Source organism: Psittacula echo (genome assembly GCF_963264785.1).
Source record: "Psittacula echo genome assembly, chromosome: 7".
NCBI classification, from domain to species: domain Eukaryota; kingdom Metazoa; phylum Chordata; class Aves; order Psittaciformes; family Psittacidae; genus Psittacula; species Psittacula echo.
The window spans coordinates 59318716-59330513 of NC_137740.1; positions in this window are offsets into that span (position 1 = coordinate 59318716).

Genomic DNA, 11798 nt, shown 5'->3' on the forward strand with positions numbered 1-11798 from the left:
TTCAGGTTTTTAGAAAAGCTTCTGAACTCTCCAAGAAGCTTCAGAGCTCTCCCTGTTTACTATTTATTTAGTGGTGACTGCAGGCGCACCAATGTTACTTAAGTGAGGTCAAGATTTGAAAGAAAAGGAGGCAGAATATCATGAAATCCCATCCACTTAAACTAAGAGGAGTCATAACCTAGTCGGAGAATAACCTGAGCATTCATTACTGAGCTGTAGCATCAGGTATTGCTGAGGTAATCAGAGATTATTGCCTCCAGAAAAACTGCGTCTGAACAGAGAGCTTGGCTGCCAGACAGGCATTTCGAAAGGGAAGGGAAGCTTCTCTGCTGCAAACCAAAGAACATATGCTCTTCCCTCCGTGCTGCACTATATGGTAAAGGAGCAGAGCTTTTAGCAGAGCTCTCCTGGCACACCAGGCATACATTTGATGTTCAGTGGCCTGGCACAAGTAGAAGAGCAGGGCTTGGATGGTAAACATCTGAAATGGTGTTAACTGAGGCTACCAATGCACTAGGGATAGACCTTGAGTATACTGCTAGGAAAAAAAAAATCCCCTGCAAAGGCCTATTCCCTCTCTATTTGACATTTCATATTCTGTTATTTACTTCTGTGTCCTATAATTTCCACCTCTGCATGTTGGGACTTGCTGAAAACAAAAGGAGAACTTGAGAGGGCAGATTTTGACTTATGTCATATCCAGCCCAGTTCCCTCAATACAAACCTTTTGACTGCTGACTATTCCCTGACTGTTCTACTTGTTTATCTTGGGAATAGTTTACCAGGGCCTGTGCTCGCCATGCAGATCCAGGGCACTGAAAACTTGCCTTCCTTGTTGCTTGTTAAAACTCTACCTCTGCGAGCTGACAGCTGCATCCTGCCGGGTAAAATGATCTTTTGCCAATGGAGTTGCTGTTCCCTTTCTGAAAATCCCTGTCTATGAACACAAACCTGTAAGAAGGAAATATCTGAATCCTCCTGTGGGCATTAGCATAGGAGGCTCTTTTCTAGGTAACATGTTGCCATTAAGCAACCCACACACACAGACCCACCCCCATTTTAATTTGCTATGTGGCAAAGCTATGGAGAATCAAGATCAGTGCTGCTGTCCTTAATGGAAAAGACCTTCAGATGTTGCAGGGTGATGAATCTGAAATGATACCCAGTAGATAAATGAACCCCCAAAACTATGTAAACCAGAATATGGGTGTGGTAACCTGCTGGATATCAGGAATTGACCTGAAAAAGCCTCAGAGAGGGGAAAAGACTTGATTAGGCTTGCTAATGTAACTGTAATCAGCTGGGTAGGATTGGCAAGAGGGTTTGTTGCTGTATGATACTGTGCAGCTGGAGCAGGAAGGGGTTTTGTCTGGCAATGAGGAGAATGAACCTGAGAGCTTTGGTTTAAAGTTGTAGTGAGACTCGCAGTGCCACATGGAAGATCAAGGTGGAGGTGAAGTGTGAGGCTGTGCTTCCAGATTCCCAGGAATTCCGGGTAAGGCTTTTCTACAGTCTGTCCCAAAGAGGTGTGATTACTATGAGCAAGCATAGTGGAGATTCTTGTGGCAAAGTATATAGTGTGTTCTGAAGGTGGTTTGTTGTTTGAAGGGGGCCTTTTTAACATGTGATTTACACTTTTACCCAGTTAAAACATGGCTAAAAGTAAATTAGTAGAAGTGCAAGTAGGATTAAAACTTTGTGGAGTTTTATGAAGCAATTAGAATGGTATTTCATAAAGCCAGATGAAAAATGCAATTTTATCCAAAGCACATCTGCTCTATCTTTTCTTATTAAGCACTTTGACCTTCCGCTGCGAACAACAGAAGGTTTGGTGGGTAATACAATGTGCTCTAGTTATAAAAAACGTAGGAAAGAGTTGTAATAACTCTGGAGTTCGTGGAATTTTGCTTCCAGAGAGCCTGTTATGATTTTCATTTGTCCTTATGAAAACTTTGCACTGAGCTCAGTTTTTATGTGAACTCAGAAAGAAAACAACCTAAATGATCATGTATGCATACCCCTTCCTTCCATGGCTGACCTGGGCTTAGGCTCATCCTAAACTTACCTGTGTTCTTTATCTAGTTCAGACATGAAGAAAGCATTATGTGTTTGAAGCTTTGCTTTCTTTTTTTCTGATCAAAGATACTACCTTTTCCCATCAACTTTGCTTTATTAAGGTCCTCCCTAAAGACAACAATGGCTGTGGAGAGTTAGTTCATGCTATCTGCAAGCTGACCAAAGCCAGCATTTGCTTGTTGCTACTTGATGCTGTAGGTTGCCCCTGTGTCTCCTGCCTTTGCGTTGCCATTCCAAAACACTGTTCTCTACTGAAGGTGGGAGTTCATCACCTTGAACTGAGAGTGTAAGTTGGAAGGCCACTGGTTTTATTAGATGGTGGGAAGGGTCCTGTTAATTTTCTTTAGAGCCTGTGAAGAAGGGGAGATGCTGCAATGGGAATGGAGTGAAATCTCAGAGTCTAATCAGAAAAGAGTGACACTGCTAGAAAAATGTGGATTTTTTGTGTTTGGGTTTTAACATCAAAGCTTGGTGCATGGCAGGGTTGCCTTCAGCTGTCTCCAGCACAAGTAGCATCTTCATGCTGACTTTCCTCTCTGCCACTGTTCTAACATGTAGACCAACCGTGGACAAAACTGGAAATTGCCTCCTCAAGTTAGGCAATGAAATACTTCAAGCAAAGCATAGGAAAGTTGCGTGGAGACAGGTCTTTGTGAGGGGTTCTTGAGCAGGAGGAGAGTCACAGGTGAGGTGGCCTGTACCATGGCATTGGGTACAGGGTTCTTTGCCACTCTGTTCGCTCTGTGTTCTGCCAGCACAGTTGCCATTGCACAGATATGGCCTTATCTCCTTTCCCTTATAGGTCAAACCTTTATTGGTGACATCACTCCATGGCTATCCCTAATATTCCTGTCTGAAACACCTTACAAAGGCTGTCTAAAAGGAACAAAAACCTATCCTGAAAATCAGATCCTTGTCAGAATATTTCCAAGTTGGAGCCCCAGATTGTAAGCCACATCTGAAGCAAATGTAGGTGGTTTCCAAAAGAGGCTATGGATTTTCTTGTCTTTTTTTAAAGATAAGAGTTTGGCCCAAGTAGTACCCTATATAATACGATAGATTTGTACTAAGTCATTGCAATCAGGAAAACATACTGGGTTTTCCTTTTCGTCTGTATTCTCTGTGCGAACCTGCTTCTGAGGGAGTTTTGCTTGGCAGCTCAGCTTTCCATGGAAGTGGGGTGTGGTGGCAGTACAAAGTTTCTTTTTCTTTTCCAAGTATTTCTCTGGCCCATGGAGGCATTTGCAGTCCTTAGGCAAAAACATGCACCCACCCTTGTCAAACTGTCAAGGGATGGAACCCAGCTGCGTGTGTGGGGATTGCTCCTGCTGCAGAATCCTCTGCTTAAGGTAAAGGAGAGAGACTGCGGCTGCTCGAGGGCTTCAAATATGATAAAAAAATGAAAAGGGTTTTCTTTAAAACACTTGAGTCTTATTTGACTGCCATTAAATTTTCATTCATTACCCTGTGCTGCAGAAAATGGCATGTCCTGCAGTCATACTTCAGTAAAGATCTTGCTGCTTTTCATAGAGATGCTTTGAGAAGGGTCTTGCATGCAGCTGTATTCATTCAATTGAAACGGAAGGATGCTTTTAGTTAGTACAGTCCAACGAAAATACACCTTTCTAGATCTTTGCCTGAACTCATAGAGCTCAGCCTTCAATTAAAGCTGTTACTCATGCTGTGGGTCTTCTCGATAGTGGCTTTGAATCCTATAGCAACAATGAGAAATCAGAGGGACTGTGTTTCAGTGTGTGCGGTTTGTTTTGGTTTTCATTATCTGTTTGCTTCCAGCCTCCTGTCACCTCTTCCTGAGATATGTCAAAAGCAGTTCTGTCTTTTTCTTTGGTAGTTACAGAATCAAGCAAAATGAGGCCTCCTGCTTTATTGGTGTCTGTAGGTGCTGGAGTAAGCAGAGAGAACAGTGCCCTGCAGGTTGGTGCTATGCTGGGGGTGTCAGCACAGTCCTGTGTTTGGTCTGTGTACAGATAGGTGTGCTGTGTGGTCAGCTCTGCATTGCTGTTGGGCTGTGCATGAGCAGCAGCACTCTGGTGTGTGGTAGTGCTCATGTAAGCTGTCCTTATGTACAGCAGTTGCCTGTCAAAGGCAGCAGTATCAGCATCTTAACAGTGCTTAGTATCTTTGTTACCCTGAGAATCTTCATGCATCTGCTCAAGGGGATGAGCAACCATGGGGTTTACTAGGTTGTTGACAGTTCTTGTAAATGAAACAGCCTGCTGGTGATCTTAAAATTCAGGTCCTTAAATTTAAATTAAAATTCTTTCATTATATTCTTCCACGGTCAAAAAAGTCAACGCAGTCTCCCCCTTTCTCTGTGCCTTGTAGGCTCTAAATGAATGGAGGTGGAAGGACAGAAGCTGCTTGAAACAAAGACAATAATGGCTCCAAAATATGACTGAATGGACTCTGCTTGAATCCTGTTTTGTAGTCCTTCAGATCTGTCATTGATTTGGTTTTCTATCATCTTCAGTCAGAGCTAGCTGTCAGCACTGTTTTCCAACCCTTATCTGCTGTTCAGGCACCACCACAAAGCCTGTGTGAAAGGAAAACAGGAGGAGGACTGTCCTTCTTCCAAAAAAATTATTTCATAAGGCATCAGAGAAAGGGGAAAATACAGCTTCGCTACAAAGTGCATTCCAAATGCATTGTGAATCTTTGTGAACAGGTGACCACAGTGATTTGTTTGGTTGTTGCAGCAATCGTTTTATGTGCTTCCCTGAATACGTTGGAGTTTTTTCCATTTTGCTTTTGTTAAAGTTATGGAATCATCTCAGGTATAGAGTTATCAGTTGTTAACATCTTTCCAGATCCCAACTTCTTCAGTCTGATGTTGAATTAACTAGGATTGTGCTTGTTTCTTCGCAAAAGCATTATCTTAGAGGTTGGTTTATTCCCACCAATAAATGTCTGCCTTTGGAAGAGCATGTAGTGTGGCTTTAGTGTTATTTAGTTGTTCATTTAGAAATAAAGACATCTGCAAAGTTGTGATCTGATTTGATATCTTTCCCTGGCTTCATCAAAGAGATAATGTCTAATAATATTCCTATGATAAAATTACAAGGACTAGACACTGCTCTTTGAGACTACCATCTTCTTCCTACAGCAAGACTCTCCCAAGATTAATTTTCATTCTATCCATGTGGCAGGTGCATAGGTGTGAAACAAATAATCTGGAAGAAATCTGCTGTATATATATAGACAGAATACAATCTGTAATTGATATGTTGGAAAAAGTGACAACTGCACAGTCCCTGCAACTGCTGAATAAACGCAGCTTCTGGAAGCTTTTTATCTCTCATTCTGTTTATGCTTTGATCAAAAGCTTTCATTGCATATTCAGAGATAGCATTTTATCTACGAGTGATGCTGAATGTACAGCACTGTACGTTAAATCATTGGTACAGGTGTAGAGGTACCTTGAAAGCTTGGCTGGGTGTATTAAGGCTTTGTTTACCACCTGAAAGCAGCTCAGGGTGAAGGTAGCTTGTTTTGACAGTGGTAATGTCCCTAACATACCATCTGTTGGAAAATGTTCATCAGCTGAAAACTAAACTACACCTTGTAATGGAGCGGACCTGCATGGTTTGTATGCATGCAAAGCTGTTGTCTTGATTATTGACAAAGGCACTCTTCTGTGAAAGTCGCTTATTCCAGAGGGAACAGTTGTGGTTGCAGGGTTTCTTTCATTGGAGAAATACTAAGGAGTTTTTTCACAGATTTATAAAGGAGAAACTGAGGCAGAACATGTTTGGTATCATGTTGACAGTTTATCATGGATGGCTGGTGGGATCTACAGAAGAACCAGATAAGATAAGGCACCTAATCATGTAAAAGCTAGAAAGAGCCAGAAAGGATTTGAAGCCCTTTCCTGAAGGTGTTAACAGATAAGCCCTTGCTGAGCAACTGCAATTTTTGTAAGCATGTGTTCGCTAGCTTGCACAAAACGCGTTTCCAGCTCCGACTGAAAATACCAGCCAAGAACCTAGACATAGGCTTAGGTCCTCATCCCAGCCACTGCCTCAACAGGTAGTGAGAAAGCATCAAACGCTGACGGTAGTGCTGAGGAGCAGAGTTCAGGCATATTCTCTGCCATAAAGGACTTCTCTGTATGTCCTTGCTGTCGGCAGAGCTGCAGGGCAGCTGACTCCTGCTGCCCTCAACCTCTTCCTCAGTCCTGCACGTGCTCCAGGCCCACTGCACACAACGGCTGCTGGAGGCTGCTCTCACGCGCCATTGCAAATACTCATCCTCCCTGAAAATGAGCAGCCTAATTTTACGATTGCTGTGTATTCTAAGTGATCCATCCAAGTGGACAAAAAATGGGGTAGAAATATTTTCTTTCCATTTCCTCTCTTATCCTTTCTCCGTGCTACTGAAAATAGGAACATTCTGGAAACAAATGGTTTTCATTTTCTGGGTGTCAAAATTCCTTTTAAAAATAATTGCAAAGAGTATTTTGTGTGCATCCATTTGGTAAATCATGCCAAATCATAGAATCAACCACATTGGAAAAGACCTGTAGGATCACGCAGTCCAACTGTTCCCCAGCACTTGCCAAGTCCACCACTAGCCCATGTCCCTAGAGGCCTCATCTACATGAGTTTTGAACACTTCCAGGGGTGGTGACTCCACCACTTTCTTGTTCCAATGCCTGACCATGCTTTAGGGGAGGAAATTGTTCCTAATAACCAGTCCAAACCTTTTTTGGTGCAGCTTGAGGCCTGTCTTGATTGTTAATAGCAGTTAAACCAAGTCAAAATCAGCAAACACTCAGAAATGCAAGGTGACAGCTAGCATACCACGTACCAACCTCGTAGTTGGTACACGAGGAAGACAAAGCACTTGTATAACCTAAGCGCCCGAGACCCTGGTTCTTCCACTGTGCAGTCAACTTCCTGGTCACCACACGTAGCTCCCCACATGTTGTTTATCCTTCCCCCTTGCCTATGGATGGGATTGTCTCGTAATCAGTGACAGACACAGAGATGGTTTCTGTCCCTTGATCTCAGGAGGGAACCACGATGGAAGGAGAGTGCCTAACTTCTGGCTTTAGACAAATGATGGTTAAGCTGGATAGCTAAAATAAAATCCAGCCCAGGCATACTGTTGACAGCACGCAGAAAAATTCCCAGCTAACTCTAATGCAGCCTACCCACCAGAACTGCAAATCTAGCTGTTAGCAGCTCAAGATGTGTGCAAAGCACCGAGCTTTCCCGTCTCCTGCATTTTTTCCCAGATGTTCACTGCGTTTTCCTCTTATATGTGTCTGGTTCCACATGTTACCGTGTTAAAGTCAACATAAGGTTCCAAATAAATCCCTGATGCAACTATGACAGCTTCGTTGAACTTAGTGACAACTGTGCTGAGCTACGATGGGTGGTGACTGCACTGGAAACTACAGCAGGAGGGGGAAGCTGTAATGGAAACAGACGGTGTAGTTTTAAATTCCTCTCACCCTATGCTTAGGGCATGTGTATGCAGACAGACTTTCTAAGGTGAATTACTTTAAATGCAGGAGCCTAAACTTTGGAAGTGAAGTTTACTCAAATTGATGTGGTACTTCAGCTGTTGGGGTCTTTTTAAATGTTTAGACAGAGTTAGTGTAGTTTGACTGAGCACCTATATCGTTGTCTACCATGGCCTCTCAAGTTAGTGTAAGACCTTAGAAATAATGCAGGTATGTGTATACTTAAGCATTATACATGATGTTATTGTCACTGGGGACTAAGCATAAAAACTTGTGTTCTTGTTTTGTTCAGGCATGATTTTTATCTATAGCATACATGGAATTTTTTCCAGGTGTCGGTCCTCCCTGAGCTTAAAGTTGTTGAGTTTCAAATATTGGCACAATGACAGAGCCTTTAATTTCTTTTTAAGGTCAATCTGTGCTCTTTCTCTTGGGAAATCCTTGCAAACAGCTTTAGGGCTATAATCTCCAGTGATGAAAGTCCATTGGTTTTAATAGAGTTGGTTCAGCAGGGAACTTGCCTGTTGGATTTGACAGAGCAATGAGGTGGCCTGATGGCAGTAGCTTCTGTTGTTTTTCCTGCAGAGGAGAATGAGGACATGGATAATCCTTTTCAAAAAGAATTGGGATTCGCTCTGGATTCCCCACACAGTGTCTCAGAATGAGTTTCACACTGCTCCTTTATTTCTCTGCAGCAAAAGGAATAAAAAGTAGCTGAAGTCTAGATAACTCAAATCAGATTAAAAACTTTCTATTTGGGAACTGAACATGAGTATGAAATCAGGAATCAGCAGTAACAGGCTATAACATACAGTATGTGGGATAGAATGCTGTTTTGGCTTTCCTGTTGGGTTTCTGTTTGAGGAGCCCAGCAGTAAACACTGTCCTGACTCGTGTGCTTTGGTGTTGAATTATATGCTCTCACTTAAGGTATGTCTTCAGAGTGGACTGCTGTATAGTACAGAGATACCAGATGCAGACTAATCACAGCAGCATTCTTCTTGATAAAGCAGGGTTCTACACTGCATCTAAGCTGACACTGTGCTTTCTGTTACTGCATCAAGGCTGCCTCTAGGTTCCACTTACATTATTTAAATGGCTCAGGTATATTTACACCGTACTGCGGTTTGCAGCACTGATACATCCTCACCCTTCTGGTCCTTACCAGCATGGGGTTTTCACACTGGAATTATTCCTGTGTCACACAATCGTTCTCTCAATCCCATCTGTAGAAGCTCTGTAGATCAACCCCCTGGGAAATAGCACTCCAAATATCTGTTGTTCTGCTTAAATGCTAACACGTTTTTACAGTCTTCTGAATAACTGTGTCCTCCTCTTGTCCTCCTTTTCGTGCTTTATACCTTGAAATACAGTAGAATTTATTGTATCTCTTTATCAGGTACTCCAACTTAATCCCATAGGATTTTTATGAAACTATCGACTAGACTAGTGTTCTATTTAATATACCTGCATATTTATATGCAAGTTCCTATTTGTAGGTGTCTAACTTAAACCCAAATACATGTTTTGCATATAGCTTTTATATAGGCATATGTGCAAGAAATCATACATGCACCTTGGACAGAGAGTATGTGGAGAAATTCACGCTGTGGATGTGTTTGCCTCTATAAAATAGTTTACAATATAAGATAGAATATATATCAAGAATATATCAAGTCCAGGTTGAATGGGGCTTGGAGCAACCTGGTCTAGGGAAGGTGTCCCTGTCTATGGCAGGGGGTTGGAACTAGATGTGCTTTAAGGTCCCTTCCAACCCAAACCATCCTGTTATTCTCTGATTTTTCTGGTAGGTTCTAGAAAGGATACACCCCTCCCAAATGGTCTCACAATGTTTAAGATTCCATCTTTCCTAGACATCTTAAATGTTCCACTGTATTTGCAGTAAAGCTCGATGAAGTGGTGACCTCACACCACCACCTATGATGTAGAAAGCGTGACATGTAAGGTATAGTCTCTACATGCTTCCAATTAATACAGGTGCAATCACACATGCTTCCCATGCACACATGTGCATATTCTTAGCTAAGCTTCATTCTGAAAGCCTAGCTATGGCTGCATTAAACTTCTCCATCTTCAGTTTCCATTTTCCTCTGAATACTGAGAGGGTCTAAATGAATATCTGTTTACATTAATTGAAAGAAAGAATGTTTTTCCTCAGGCCCTAGATGGCTTTAGACAACAAACTGACATCCCTTCCAGCATGTGAGGGATAGTGCAAGAGGGCAAACTGTGCTTGCATCATTTTCATGTGGAACAACCTCTGCTGACGTACAATCCCATGAAATCTCTCAAGCCAGTTAACCCCTACCCCTATTAATCTTTCACACAACTAGCAATAGAAAGGTGCAGCAAAAAATCAACTGCAACTTGAGGGCATAGCAGGTAGCTTTATGTGAGTGAAAGGAGCTAGATTCAGTAATGTTTGTGCTGACTATATTTTCATTAATGGTTATTTTAAATAAGAAGAAAAAAAATACAGAAAAAGGTAAGATTTGGAGCCTTTCAAAATCTGCCTTTACTTCTCTTTATTCCAACTGAGAAATACTGACTTGGTCCAGTGAAAGGCTGGGAGCTGTGTATGGGTTTTGTTGCATTTTCTGATGCATTTTCTGATAAGTAACACTGGCAGAAAATTAAAGCCTAATTCTGCAGGAAATACTAACTCTATATAGCCACTGACTATATTAGCAAACACTGAATGATAATGATCTTAAGGTCCTTTCCAAACCAAACCATTCTATGATTCTATAATGGGCTCCAGTGTTAAAGCATCGATGAAGCTTGCTGTAATGAGTCTTTATTGCAAATCAGGACTGTGGTCTTGTTATGGTGAAGTACATAAGGATGTTTTTAATGAATAGAATAATATAGTTATGTCTTAAATGAAAATACATATTTGCATATGTTTACTTTTACAGGAAAAACTATATGCAAAATGAACTTGAATGAGTGTGTTCAAAAGGAAAGGAGACTTTTGTATGAATTGTCAAACAAAATTTGTCTATAAACTTCTTGTTTGTTGAGTTCTGAATGACTATTAAAGAGCAGAGTTTGGTAAACACTTAGCTGAAACCTTCGCATAAGGAGAAAGAGGAGAAAACAGATGCCCATTTGACTAGAAGCGTGAAAAGCATGCACAGAGGGTCAAAGACTGTTAGGACAGAGAAGATGAGATGCATGGTCTACCAAAAAAGACCACCTGTCTGAAGTGGCAGAACAGATTGTAAAGCACTGGGAGGAGAAAATAAGTGCTAATACTTATTACTTTAAACAAAGAGTATGGTGTAAGGGAAGCAGAGTAGCTGAGGGAGACAAGTGGAGTATTTGAAGGCTATCTTGTTCATAGAGGGAGACAGCAAACCGAGAGCTTTACATGGAGAGTGCCACTGCACTTGGAGTGTCCATACTGGGAAGGTAAATGAGGGACTGTGTGTGAACATGGTCACTCAAGGGCACCAGTCCTGCCATGAATTTGCCATCTTACAAAGTACTGTAGTTTGGAATCTGTCTTCAGGCTTTGGTTCAGACCGTCATAGCAGGTTGCTCCAGGTGTTTGGACGTCTCTCTGAGTGGGTACAGTGATTACCTCAGGCTGTCGTGTACTCATGTTACTTTAGGAGTGCAGCTCCAAAGCAGGACATTTACCTTTTAGTCCACGTGCTGAGAAGCAGAGAGTACCTGGCTGGCCTTGCTGAGCCCATGTGAAGACTTGCTTCCAGCATGAGCTGTGCTGGGCAGGAGGATGTGCAAGCTCCAGCCAGGTCTCTGCTGCCAAGGGGGCATTGATCATCTGCTGCACAAACCTCACTGACAGCACAGGATTTTAGGGATGTTGCTTCTTCTTTTCTGATCTTTTAAATGTATTGACTAGTCTTGTAAATTCAATTGATCTTGGATTCTGGGTGACTGCTAGCTCTTCAAAGGTTCTTCCCACTGAAATTCCTGGTACTTGATCTTTACTCTGACTCCAGCTTAACTGCCTTGCCTGAATAACTAACTAATAGCCAGGATGAACTTTATGTCTGTTTAAATGCTTGTGGCTTTAGTGTATAATGTAATATGATGCTGTCCTCTGGGACAACGTGGGAAAATGTAAAAAACCAATTCCATGCGTGTGTTTGCAATATTAGAAAGTCAGCTCGGTCAGGTTGGGCAGGCTTGGATTCTTTTTATAGTAGGACAAGTAAAACAAGCCTATGTTTCTCAGACTCCT